The sequence below is a fragment of the Engystomops pustulosus genome, chromosome 11 (assembly GCF_040894005.1).
Source record: "Engystomops pustulosus chromosome 11, aEngPut4.maternal, whole genome shotgun sequence".
NCBI lineage: Eukaryota > Metazoa > Chordata > Amphibia > Anura > Leptodactylidae > Engystomops > Engystomops pustulosus.
Window position 1 is genome coordinate 55,176,861 of NC_092421.1, and position 12,959 is coordinate 55,189,819.

Consider the following 12,959-nt stretch of genomic DNA (forward strand, 5'->3'; position numbering starts at 1 on the left):
TTTCTAAGAACCACCTGCTTAGAAATAAGAATTTGCTACAATTTCGATGTTAAGTTCCTGTTAACGTTGCACATTATGGTGAATGTGATTCCCCAAGAATCTAGGTAAAATGATTTCTGTGATTGTATAATGTACAGTAGTTTATTATACATACACATCCAGCTATTAGTTAAAGGGATTGCAGGTTTTGGCACCATGCCGATTCACATGGTTGTGTTTGGTATCGCAGATGGATTTTGAATGGAGCAAAACGTAACCTGTGATGGGCTTCTTTGCTGTTTCAGGAACAGAACCTAAGCCTAGACCATCCCTTTAACTAAACCATGCCAGTACAAATCAATACATAATTCTAAGAGCATTGACTAGCACTTTATATACCACTGCCTATACGGTTTGTAAAATTGACATATTTATGTTTTTGTTTTTTTATATATATATTTTTTAATATAAGAATGTTTTGTTTTTGTCAAAAACTAAATATACAGATGACAATGAAAGGTAAAGTGATCCTCTACAGGGAGGAATTCACTAATGGCCTAAAACAAATCCACACCCTGTCCCCTACTTCTGCCCATCCTTATTTTCATGTGTATGCTGCTTTCCAGATACTTGAGTCTCATGGTTTTAGCCAGGGTTCTTTTTGTTTTCTACCTCTGTCACTACCATGGACATCTGTATGATATTGTAACAGAAAAGCCAAGAAATTCCTTGTCCTGTTGAGTTTGGAAGGTGTCAATGTTTTGTCCCTGGTGATATTGTTACAGTCTTGATTGCAAAGCTGTTGTATATGGAACCAAATCTCTTGGAAATAATGAACATAGTCAATGCTGATGCACTTGTCTTGGTATGTTGTGCGATTAGGCACAATTCACAACAGCACTTTTTGTATTCATAGTTTTCTTTGTAGAAGCTGCAAGTCCCTTATGCATTATGGAATCTGGGTTTGGTGGTGAATGTTATAGCAATGAGAAGGTAAGCTTGGGCATTAAGTTGTGTGTCTTCCTTAAAGGAAACCTACCATTTGTAGTGGCAGGTTTCCGATGGCAATATCGGGCACCAGCTCAGGGTGAGCTGGTGCCGGAGCTTATTTTAGTTAGTGTTTTAAACCGCGGTATCGCGGTTTAAAACTCTTTTTAAACGTTGTAGCCGGCGCAGGCAGGTACGCGCTCGGCGCTTACCGTGCACGCGGCTCTCATTCACTTCCTATGTAGCCGCGTGCACGGTAAGCGCCGAGCGCGTACCTGCCTGCGCCGGCTACAACGTTTAAAAAGTGTTTTAAACCGCGATACCGCGGTTTAAAACACTAACTAAAATAAGCTCCGGCACCAGCTCACCCTGAGCTGGTGCCCGATATTGCCATCGGAAACCTGCCACTACAAGTGGTAGGTTTCCTTTAAAGGAAACCTGTATGTTATAAAGCAGATTGATGTATAACGTTGCAGGAAAAGATGCATTGTGAAGGCTAAGGTTCCCTGCCCGATAAACTGAACTTGCAACATTAATGTATCTCTGTGGTACAATAACTGCATCAGCAGGTCAGTAGTGTACTTTACAGACTCTATACATTCTTGCAAGCCACTAAAAGGGGTCGCTCCTTCTCAGTGATGGGCTATCTCTTGTAATGCTGCATACAATTATAGCTGCCTATCATTATGTAACTTGCAATCGCATAGCCGCCCGCTCAGGCACTCAGTTCTTCCACCAGAAGAATACTGTGGTGCATGGAAATCTCAAGGTTTTTTTTATGGATGAAAGAACAACATCCGGGACTTCACCGAGGAATTGCATAGAAATTCATGGAAGAAATTCCTTGGTGACGTCCCAGAAGTTATTCTTTCATCATTTCTATCATTATGTAAGTTGCCCACCCTATTCCCGAAGTTCATAAAGGATTTAGGTCCATGCATTAGGGATACCAAATCTTTTCCTGCTAAACTATATATTAATCCACCCTGCTCCTTTTTGCTCTATAACATGCTGCCTGCAGATTGGGTTCAATATTAAAGATAACAGGTTTCCTTTAAGAAAGGCACAAAAGGCCTCAATTTGCTGGATTGGCTGTTTCACCGCCATTCCAATAACATTCGGATAGCACTGCCGAACCTCAACTAAAACTCTGGGTTTGCTCATCTCTATTCACAATAGTTTTATAATATGTGCTGTATGTCCAGGATGAGCACGGTTAGGTTGAAAAGGCAGATGTAATCTGTTTTTCGAATTAGATATTAACCTTCTTTAGGAAGAATTTATTCAGTTATTGCATTGCTATAAAACTACTTTCTCAGAACACCCCAGTCAAGTAATAAACAGATATCAAAAGGTAAGATATTACAGCCTTTCCATGTAGAACTTAAAAGACCTCTACCACAAGACTTGTGCAGGTCCGCTAGATCGAATAAAGTACTTTATAAAAAGTTGCAAGTACTTTATTCGGTCTAGCGGAAATCCATGAACATGAGAGAAACAATGGCCCTTAACCCCTAAGGTAACAAGCTTTGCTTTGGTGATTTACCTACCCAAACTGCTATGTTACATAGGGCTATGCCCACACGCATCACCCATTACTTTTATTTTTTAATTTACCAGCTGCTCCTTTCATGTCAACACTTTTCTGCTACTGTCACCTCTCGGCGCCTTCTCTCATCCTTCTCCCTTCAGCTACGTCACTCTAGTCAGAGCCAGATGTTGAGCTGGAACCCTGAGGTGCTCTTTTAGTGCCCCTCATAGCATCCTTATTTGCATGTTTCCAAATAAAAGTTTTGGCAGGAAATGAGCAGTTAGAAAAAGTCACTAATGACCTCTATGGACTTGGCGAATCTGCGATGGTCTTGTCCTCACTTATGGGTAGTGACTGCCTCTGCAACCTCAGGAGCGTTGACCTAAACACCTCTTTGCTCATATGTTTGTTATACCTCATATGACATATGCAATTACACCTCTGTGAGCTTGCAGCTCTCGTGGCCTGATTGCGCAGAAAGCTGGCATGGTTGCAATATCATGAGGGTTGTGAAAGTTGAACCTGGTTTGTATAGTGTGGTACTGGGAAACTAGTTTGAACGCTGACAAATTCTTTGGTTGTTGGTCCTCTGCAGAGCAGGAAGTTCTGGCATTGGACACCACTAGTTTCTCAGTTAAAAGTATTATTCTTGTTTCCAGTAAAGGGACAGTCCGCTAGTACCTGATGCACCAAATCATTAAGGTGGTTTAACAGAAGCGGGGGGCTACTGACAGCTGTGAATGTATACCAGCAGACCTTGCCGTGAGTGGTGCAGTCAGTCCAAACACGACCACTAACACACCTACTCATCCTGCGCCACATCAAACCATACTGTACAGACAGGGAGGTTCACATTCCTCAACAGAAGAACTTGCAACCATGCCAGCTTTCTACCAAATTGGTAAAATCAGGACCTAAGAGCTTCAAGCTTGTAGAGTGTAGAGGTATCATTTCATGTGTTAAAATTTATGACATGGCGGAGAAACGCTTAGGTCAACGCTCCAGACGACAAGGAGGGGTGGCTAGAGACTATCACAGCCCACCGGTGACAACAATCTGATCCCCGAGCTCACGAGGCGTTTACTTTTATACTTGGTCAAATACAGACTATAGAATAAGAGAGTAGTTGTGTGGCTGGTGTACTGTCTCTTTAGAAACAGGAGCACTAACCATACAAATTGAGTGGCATTTGTGGACATAGCCCTGCATAACATAGCAGTTCTGGTGGATAAATCATGTTAACCGATCTCCTTATAGCTACCTAGCGGTTTCCCCTTGCCGGCAGTGTCTTCCAAAGAAATGCATAGTGATTATCCAATAATGCTGTCTTATTTTTGTCCATTTTGCAGTGCATTCTTTTCATACATACTGCCAGCAGGTTACAAGTCTTGGTGGAGATGATAGTATCCCCTTAAGAATTACAGTTTACAATTTATTACAATTAATAATTCTCTGTGGTGCACTGAGCCAGTGCTCCTGAAAATTATAGTTTGGATTGGTGTTAACATTACAATTGTCATCAGTGTGTGTCTCTGCAGAAACTAAGCCTTAGTAGAGTAATTTGCATTACAGACTGTTTTTGCTATGTGTTCATATGTTCATAGGCTTTTTCATTCTCACTACTTTGTGTGTTTTGTAGAGATAAGAATTGTGTTTATCAAAGTTGCACTTTAATTATACCTCATTTTTTATGTTGGTTGTTTATAAAATTCAATTCAAGCTTGTGTGGTGTTTTTTTATTTTGTTTTACAAAAAACCTTGTTTTGCATGTATAATACATGGCATTCTTTATTCATAGCAGCTTATTCTAAAGAAACAGGATCGTTTTGCTTGGATTGAATTGTGGACCTGAAACCAAACTCTGCGCTTCCAAAGTTGCAGTATCCTCTAAAATTTGACAGTGGTTGACTGGTTACTACAAGTTTTCTCCTATCCATAGGTTAGGGGAACTTCCTGACTTGTTAGAGCCCCACTCCTTTTCTAAGGGCGCGGTCACACATTGCAGTTAAAACTGCATCGCAATCAGCTTTGAGGTGGTATTAGGTGCAGTTTTGTCAATTGAACAGGTGAAAGACATGAACTGAACGGGTAAATGACATTTGTGGAGCAGGTTTCCCCTTCAACATCAAATTCACTCATTCAGTTCATGTCTTTCACCTGTTCAATTGACAAAACTGCACCTAAAACCACCTCAAAGCTGATTGCGATGCAGTTTTAACTGCAATGTGTGAACGCACCCTAAAGCTTCAATCAGGGCTGTGGAGTTGGTAGGCCAAACCTGCGTTGACTCAATTTCCCTAATGATGATTCCCACATGCTGGTGCGTAACTTCAGCGCTAACAGCTGCGTTAGGGATTGCAGTTTCAGGGGGCCCTTGTATCTGACCCGGAACACTGAAGAATAGAGGATGTCCATCATTAAATACATATAACACACGTAATGTGCATCTTCCTTAGTATATAGCATGAATTAGTGAACTGTTGCCAGAGAACATGGATTTCACACCATGATGCTGCACAGTCTAACAGTGCTAGAAAACATGAAAGCTTGTATACTTATAGTACTTTTTACTAGGAAACTGTTAGGAAACAGTTTTCATATTCTATGTATAGTATATAGAATTTAAATAGGTCCTATCACCCATAAAAAAGGCACTGGGAGCCGCTTACTAAGAGTAGCCAGAGACATAGACACACACAAACTTCTCCCGCTCTAGTCCTAACCAGCAGCACAAGAGACCTTGTGATGCATGAAGGATGATAAGTTACATGCTTCTTATGTCACTAAAGGTCCTAGAGCAGTGGTGGCAAACCTATGGCATGGGTGCCAGGGTTTGCACTCAGAGCCCTTTTTATGGGCACTCAGGCCATCGCCCCAGGACAGAGTTCACAAAACAGGACCAAATCCACCGAATCTTCCTGCAGTCCCCGACAACTTAAGAGATGCTGCTCTCAGTGCTATTTTAAAGCGACACTTCTTTGACTGTTTGGAATTGCGGGAAAAAGTAAAAGGTATTGTACAGAAGACCTTTGGAGGTCCTCCTGTTGGACCCACCATTGGTCTTGTACAGAGAGACCCTGGTGAGAAGCTACAATGATAGTCTGAATTTGCCCTCCATCTTTCAACTGTATTGGTGGCCTCGGGCAGCCAATACAATTAGAAGATGTGGAAGAACAGATAACAAGAAGTTACTGCTTAAAATGCCATGTTGGCACTTCACGGCAAATAAGTGGATTTTGGTTATTGTTTTGGTATTTGGCCTCTAAACGGTTTGCCATCACTGTCCTAGAGAAACAGTAGTCGGGCCAACAGGGAGAGAGAATTGTGGAGGCGTCATCACCGGTTCACCCAATCTCCATTACAGAGGTCCAGCCAGGTACAGGACAGTGTCAGTGGCGCTAATGCTGGGGGATGTGAATGTGCAGTTGCAGTGGTGCCACTCACTTATTTCAATAGCGGGTCCTATAATCTTCGGTGGGTATGGGCCCACTAGAACCTGAAGATCCCGGGCACCTGCCAATACTGCCCTTATGAAGAACCGCCATTGGTTATCCACATGGTGTATAAAAAGCAAAATACAATTTACAAAAACACTGGTTATAATATACAGTAATATGTGCACAACCTTATAACCCAGCGTCAGCATGGGTTTACGAGAGATCGGTCCTGTCAGACTAATCTGATTGGTTTCTACGAGGAGATAAGTTCAAAACTGGATCTGGGAGACGCGGTGGATGTTGTATATCTGGACTTTTCAAAGGCATTTGACACCGTGCCACATAAAAGGTTGGTATATAAAATGAGACTGCTGGGAATAGGAGAAAATCTGTGTATTTGGGTAAGTAATTGGCTTAGTGATAGAAAACAGAGGGTGGTCATTAATGGCACATTCTCAGATTGGGTTGATGTTACCAGTGCAGTGCCACAGGGGTCAGTATTGGGGCCACTTCTTTTTAATATTTTTATTAATGACCTTGTAGTGGGTTTACACAGTCAAGTTTCAATATTTGCAGATGATACTAAGCTGTGTAAAGTAATAAATACTGAGGTCGATAGTTTAGCATTACAGAGGGATTTGTGGAAGCTTGAGGAGTGGGCAGAGAAATGGTTGATGAGGTTTAATGTAGATAAATGTAAAGTTATGCACTTGGGCCATGGTAACAAAAAGTATAATTATGTTCTAAACGGTCAATTACTTAGTAAAACTGAAGCTGAAAAGGACTTGGGGGTATTGGTGGATGGTAAACTTAATTTTAGTGACCAGAGCCAGGCGGCTGCTGCTAAAGCAAATAAAATAATGGGATGTATCAAGAGAGGAATACATTCTCATGATAAAGACATAGTTTTGCCCTTATACAAATCCCTGGTCAGACCACACATGGAATATTGTGTACAGTTTTGGGCACCAGTGTATAAAAAGGATATAGTAGAGCTGGAACGGGTGCAGAGGAGAGCAACCAGGATTATTAGGGGAATGGGGGGGGATTAGAATACACTGACAGATTACAAAATTTGGGATTATTCAGTTTAGAAAAAAGACGACTGAGGGGAGACCTCATTACAATGTACAAATAACTGAACGGACAGTACAAGGATCTCTCCAAAGATCTTTTTATACCTCGGCCTGTGACCAGGACAAGGGGGCATCCTCTACGGCTAGAGGAGAGGCGATTCTACCATCACCATAGACAAAGGTTCTTTACTGTAAGAGCAGTGAGACTATGGAACTCTCTGCCGCAGGAGGTTGTTATGGCGGACTCTATGTACATGTTAAAGAGAGGCCTGGATGCCTTTCTGGAGAGCAAAAATATCACGGGTTATGGGGATAAAACATTTATTTAATTCTTAAAGGTTGGACTTGATGGACTTGTGTCTTTTTCCAGCCTTATATACTATGATACTATGATACTATGATATGAGATTAACAAACTGAGGAGGGGGCAAGAATTGCAAAATTTAAACTAAATTACATTGGCAGTCCATGGCTTCACCTAGCAAAACCCTCCAATCCTTAGTGCATATTGTGCAGATAATTACATTGGGGCCAAGTCTCTTCCAGGCAGGGCCAGTTCACGACAAAGTGGGCCTGAAAATAAAACTATTTTATGACCGAATACTGTCAGTAAAAGGTTCCCTTTTGTCTGGGAAAAAAAAACTGTAATATTGGAGAATTTTATAGGAGATAGTTGATAGGAGATTTCTAGATGCAGAACTATAAAGTAGATGATATGTACAGTAGATGGATCTGAGAGATAAATCCAGTAGAAGAGAAATAGAAGATTGATTGAAAAATAGGGAAAAAGTGAGATATATAAATGCCGGAGATAGATAACTAGACAGATAAAAAGAAGTAAACGGCAGCACTCCAAGTGAAAAAAACAGTGTTTTATTCCATCCTATGCAATGCTTCAGCTGTATCCCAGCCTTTGTCAAGCATTGTGTGAAGTGTTACAAACAGGTAAATATGGGCACAATATAGTGACATCATCAAGTGCAAAATTAGCATATCAGTGGAGAATATACATAGTTGCTGTGTATAACAATGTAATCTCAATGCTCAATGTCAATACCAATACATTGCAATATTGTATATATAATATCAAACAAACCGTGAAATGCAAGTGGAAAACACCTATACAGAATAATTAATATATGCAATCACCTGTGTGAGGTTACGTGAAGACTCCCTCCTGACCATATAATTCAGAGAGACGCAAATTGTTTCAGAAAAGCGTGATTGTGCATATAAGTGATATCATGGAGAGCTCAGAATCTACCCAGTCTGTGGCGCATGCGTCTAAACTCAAAACGTGACATCCTGGGTCTGGGTTGCGCACGAATACCTGTTACCGAGGACGCCATCCTGAATGTGGTAAACCCCTGTTAAACAAAGATCATCATTAATTCGGCATACTGGCAAGCATAATGAATGTCTAACCCAGTAAGTAAATAGAATAGCGGATCATACTGGTGGTATATATGGCAATAAATGAGAATATACACACTAGCGTCTAAAGTAAGTCGCTGTGTCCAGAAGATAGCTATGTAATCACAAAAATATGGGCTATAAGCAACTGAAGTACAACAGCGATTCTACAAAAAATATGGGTCACCATGCATTAGACTTCTCAATTAGAGTGAAAAATGCAACCGGTGTAGAATAAGCCCCCATTGTACAGTGAAGACGCTTTTGCCGTCCCACTGTAAGGGGTAAGTCTTATCCCATTAGTAGAAGCTAAAGAAAAAGGAGAAGCTCTAGTGACTACTAGTATCTAAAAAGAGTGACAGCTTGTGCAAAAACAATATAAAGAGGATATATATAAAACCCCCTATGCTCATTCCATATCATACTGACACATTTATCAACAATATGAAAATACAGTAAAGGTTTTTTAATAAATATAGAAGAGAAAGTACATTGTGCATTGTCAGGAGGGGTCCATCCAAACAAAACATTTTCTGGGTTATTCAAAGACCATTGGGTTTCAGGGTATTGAGTCCATTCCAGCTCTCTCTCTTTTTAAGTAATTTCATGCGATCCCCATCTCTCCTCAATGGCGGGATCCTGCCTATCAAACGAAATCTCAGTTGCCCCTCCCTATGTCCACATTCTTTAAAACGTTTAGGTACCGGGAGACCCTTCCTTCCTGCCCTGATGGTGGAGTGATGTTGATTAATGCAGGTTTTAAAATCGAGTGTCGTCTCACCAATGTACCAAAGGTACATCACATGGAAAAGGTAGATCACATGGTCCAAGTCACACGCGAGGAAGTGTTTAATTTCAAATTTTACGTTTGTGACCGGGTGCACAAATTCATTGCCTTTAAGCATCATTGTGCAATTAATGCACTAAAGACAGGGAAAGCAACCCTTCTTTTGTGGGGCTAGGAACGTTTGTCTAGATTTTTTACCCGTCGCTATGTCTGCCCTAACCAACCTGTCTTTCAGCAGCAGCTCCTGTGTCCAGCAAATTCTTCCTGTAGACTGATGGCTAAGAATCTGGAGGGGGTGCACTTCAGAGGGCTGTATCTCTGGCTCTGTAACACATAGAACCTCACTTTTTTCATATGAAAGAAGAGCGTCTCCACTTTTATACACATATACACTTTGCCTACACATAGGGCAGGCCCTGCTTCCAGGGTGGTAACCTAGTTGCTTGGAGAGAAACTCTCTCTCCTACAAGTAAAGTGCAAAAGTTTTTGTCTCACATACCCTGGCTTGTCCTGGAGCGGTGGAGGCTTGCATGTAGGGAGTGCACGCGTGTGTCTTGTTTGATAAAGAAAAGTTCCAAAAGAAGAGGTTTCGCAGCACATCCGAATAAAATTTTAAGTTCCTTTATTTGCCATATTTAAAATAATTGTACATAGGTTTACATGTAGGTACAAAAAAGAAAAACCTACGCGTTTCGGCTAATTGAGTAAGGCTTAATACTTTGCCGATACGCGTAGTTTTTTCTTTTTTGTACCTACATGTACACCTATGTACAATTATTTTAAATATGGCAAATAAAGGAACTTAAAATTTTATTAGGATGTGCTGTGGAACCTCTCCTTTTGGAACTTTGCTCTCTCTCACATACTGCTGATTATTTTTATGATGTTATTATACTACAAAATATGTTGCATATAATGCTTTGTATTCAGTTTATGGAAATAATTTCTATAAAGCTTTATTTTTCTAAATCTGTAGTAAAGGTAAAGGTAATAAAAAAAAATCTGCATGAACCAGCTGGTATCTATATGTAAAGAATGTAAAGAAAGTGCACAGGTATAATTATGATAAAGTTAGCGTAGAGCAAATGTTAGATGAGGTTAGAGAATGTGATAGTCCTGCCTGGAGAGAACATGCTTGAAGCTTTGGTAGTTGGGTATAATCTGATAGTTTTGGAGAGAGCATTCCAGAGAATTGGTGCAGCTCTGGAGAGGTCCTGTAGATATGAGAGGTGAAGGGGGTTGGATTGAAAAAGAGGTTAATCTTAAATCGCTAACAAATCGAAGGACACAGGGGTTGAGACTGAAATAAGCTGAGATAGGTAGGTGGGCGCAGCACTATGGGGAGACTTGAAGACAAGTGTTATTAGTTTTAATTTTATTTGGGAGGAAAACCAGTGCAGTGACTGTCCCAGACTGGAAGCATCTTTGTAGGTTATTTCTATATACACATATAACATTGTAGTCAGTAAAATCCAACGAATATGTGAACCCACTCTCTATTTTCTTGCTCTGTACTATTCGTATACACGCAGAGTTTTTATGTAGTAAACCACTCAATTATTAAGCAGTTTTATTTCCCAATTTGCAGTAAATTCAATTATTCTACCAGGAATCCTGATTCAGTTGTGTTGGTATATGTAAACCCTATTTTACGTATAAACTTCTGTTCTCAACCTGAATCTCCAGTAGGGGGAGACCTTGTACAAGTCCCCAGATTATAATCACTAGTGGAAATGAATGGGTATTGATCTGATCGTGAATCAGTTCATAGTCTGACGCTTTTCTCGGAATTGCTCGTTTTATTAGTGAACACTCAGTACATGAAGGACGGATTTGCTACAAGGTTGATGACATTGGCTTCTAGAGTTAGTCCTGAAGGGCGGATGTCTATTCATTTTACCCGTCTGTGTTGTTTATGGTGAAATATTATATTATTTATTGTATTTCTATGATCTGTATAAATTATATATAATAAGTATCTGTATGTGTTTTATAGAGGCAGAGCACGTACTCCTTCACATGATGCCATAGAGAGAAGATCTGCTGCCTGTGCAGATTTGTACATGACTGCAGAGGAAGAACAGTCCAGCGTTCAGATGGGAAGAAATTCAGTATGTGTCTCATAAAGCCATGGTTACATAGACGCACTTTAGTATTTGTCATTGGTCTGTAGCACTTCAGAAATAATTAAATTCGATCTGTTGCCAGATTTTAAACTTAAACTACCAGCTCCATTAGGTAGGATATGAAATGTCCTTTCTAGAATTTCTCTCTTTTATGTGAAATCTCATCCGTTTAACTATATAAAAATAAATATCCTCCAAAATCCTGTGAAAATGAGCAGAGAAGAGTCATATTTATCTTGAGAAGAGTTCTGATTAGAGGCTGCTGGCGGATCTCTCTATCTTTGGCTCTATACCACCCACAAAAATTCAATTTAAAAAAAAAATAAATTAACAATATCTTCAATTCTGTAGCTTGCACGAACCACAATCCTTATTTGACCTGAAAGATGAGATTCTTATCTTTAAGCCCCATGCACAAAACCATTGAGGCTGTATCACTGCCACCACAGAGGTCCATGCCACCCGGTCACAGTGTGGTCTGTGTCCCACTGGACGTGACCCAATTCTACCTCAATCTCCCTCAATGAACCTCAATCTACCTTCTTTCTTTTTAATATGTGAAATATTTTCTGTTTACCTATATAAAGAGGGAAAAGAAGAACATTTTATACCCTTCCTGAGGGGGCTGGTAGTTTAGTGAGGTAAAACCTGGTGACCGGTTCCCTTTAAAGGAACATTATTGATGGGGAAAATCTCTGCAAGGAATGTTCACACAATAGAAGTTGTTTCCATTGCAAACTATAATAAGGGGAAACTTAGGGCATTGCAAAGGCACCATATGGCGGTACGTACAGACTTGCAATGTGGATCCATAGTCACTCTATACATGTGCACATGATTTTAATAAATGCAAGATTTCTATCTGATATGGACCAATAAATGTAGTGCACTAGTAGGAATCCGGGCAGATTGTAGTTACTATTTTATGATTTTTAGTGAAAGCAACCTGTTCCCTGTACCGGCCAGGATATTATGGTCATATCATACACAGGCTGCCATCAGAGTGTACACAGCAGTGACATACAGGTCATCTATGTTTGAATATTGCTGACAGATCAGTTACAAAGTTTGCATTGTGTTTTTTTCTTCTTTCTTCCCTTTTCCGATGTAACCTTTACAGAAATGTTACATTCACCAAAGAGCAAAAGCAATTTTCACTGTTTCCAAAGAAAAGTAGTGTATGTAGTAATGTCATGAACCCATGTAAAGATTACTGATGAGACGGCTCGGGGACATATTTCCTGCTCAACCTGTCTCCGCAATTGCCTTTGTAGTTGTGAAAAAAAACCCTCAATAGTTGAGTCTTTCCTGGTTTATGCGATGGTTAAAAATAAATGTGAGCAAACCAATGTCTGGCATCAGGTGTGAACACGTCAGTAGGAAGGTATAATGACATATAGAGGGACTGATCACGCTATAAGTGTTTCTATTCCATTGGTCAAAGTATTGGGTGAGCAGCATTATTTCACTTTTATTATTACTTGTCTTTTATTTTAACCAGTAACATATTACAAGGTTACTTTTTTTTTGAAGGGGTTTTCCTAAAATGCATTGTTAAGTGATTGGTCTTAAGAATAGATCCTTACTGTACCCACTTACTAATGGAGCTCCACTAAATATAAT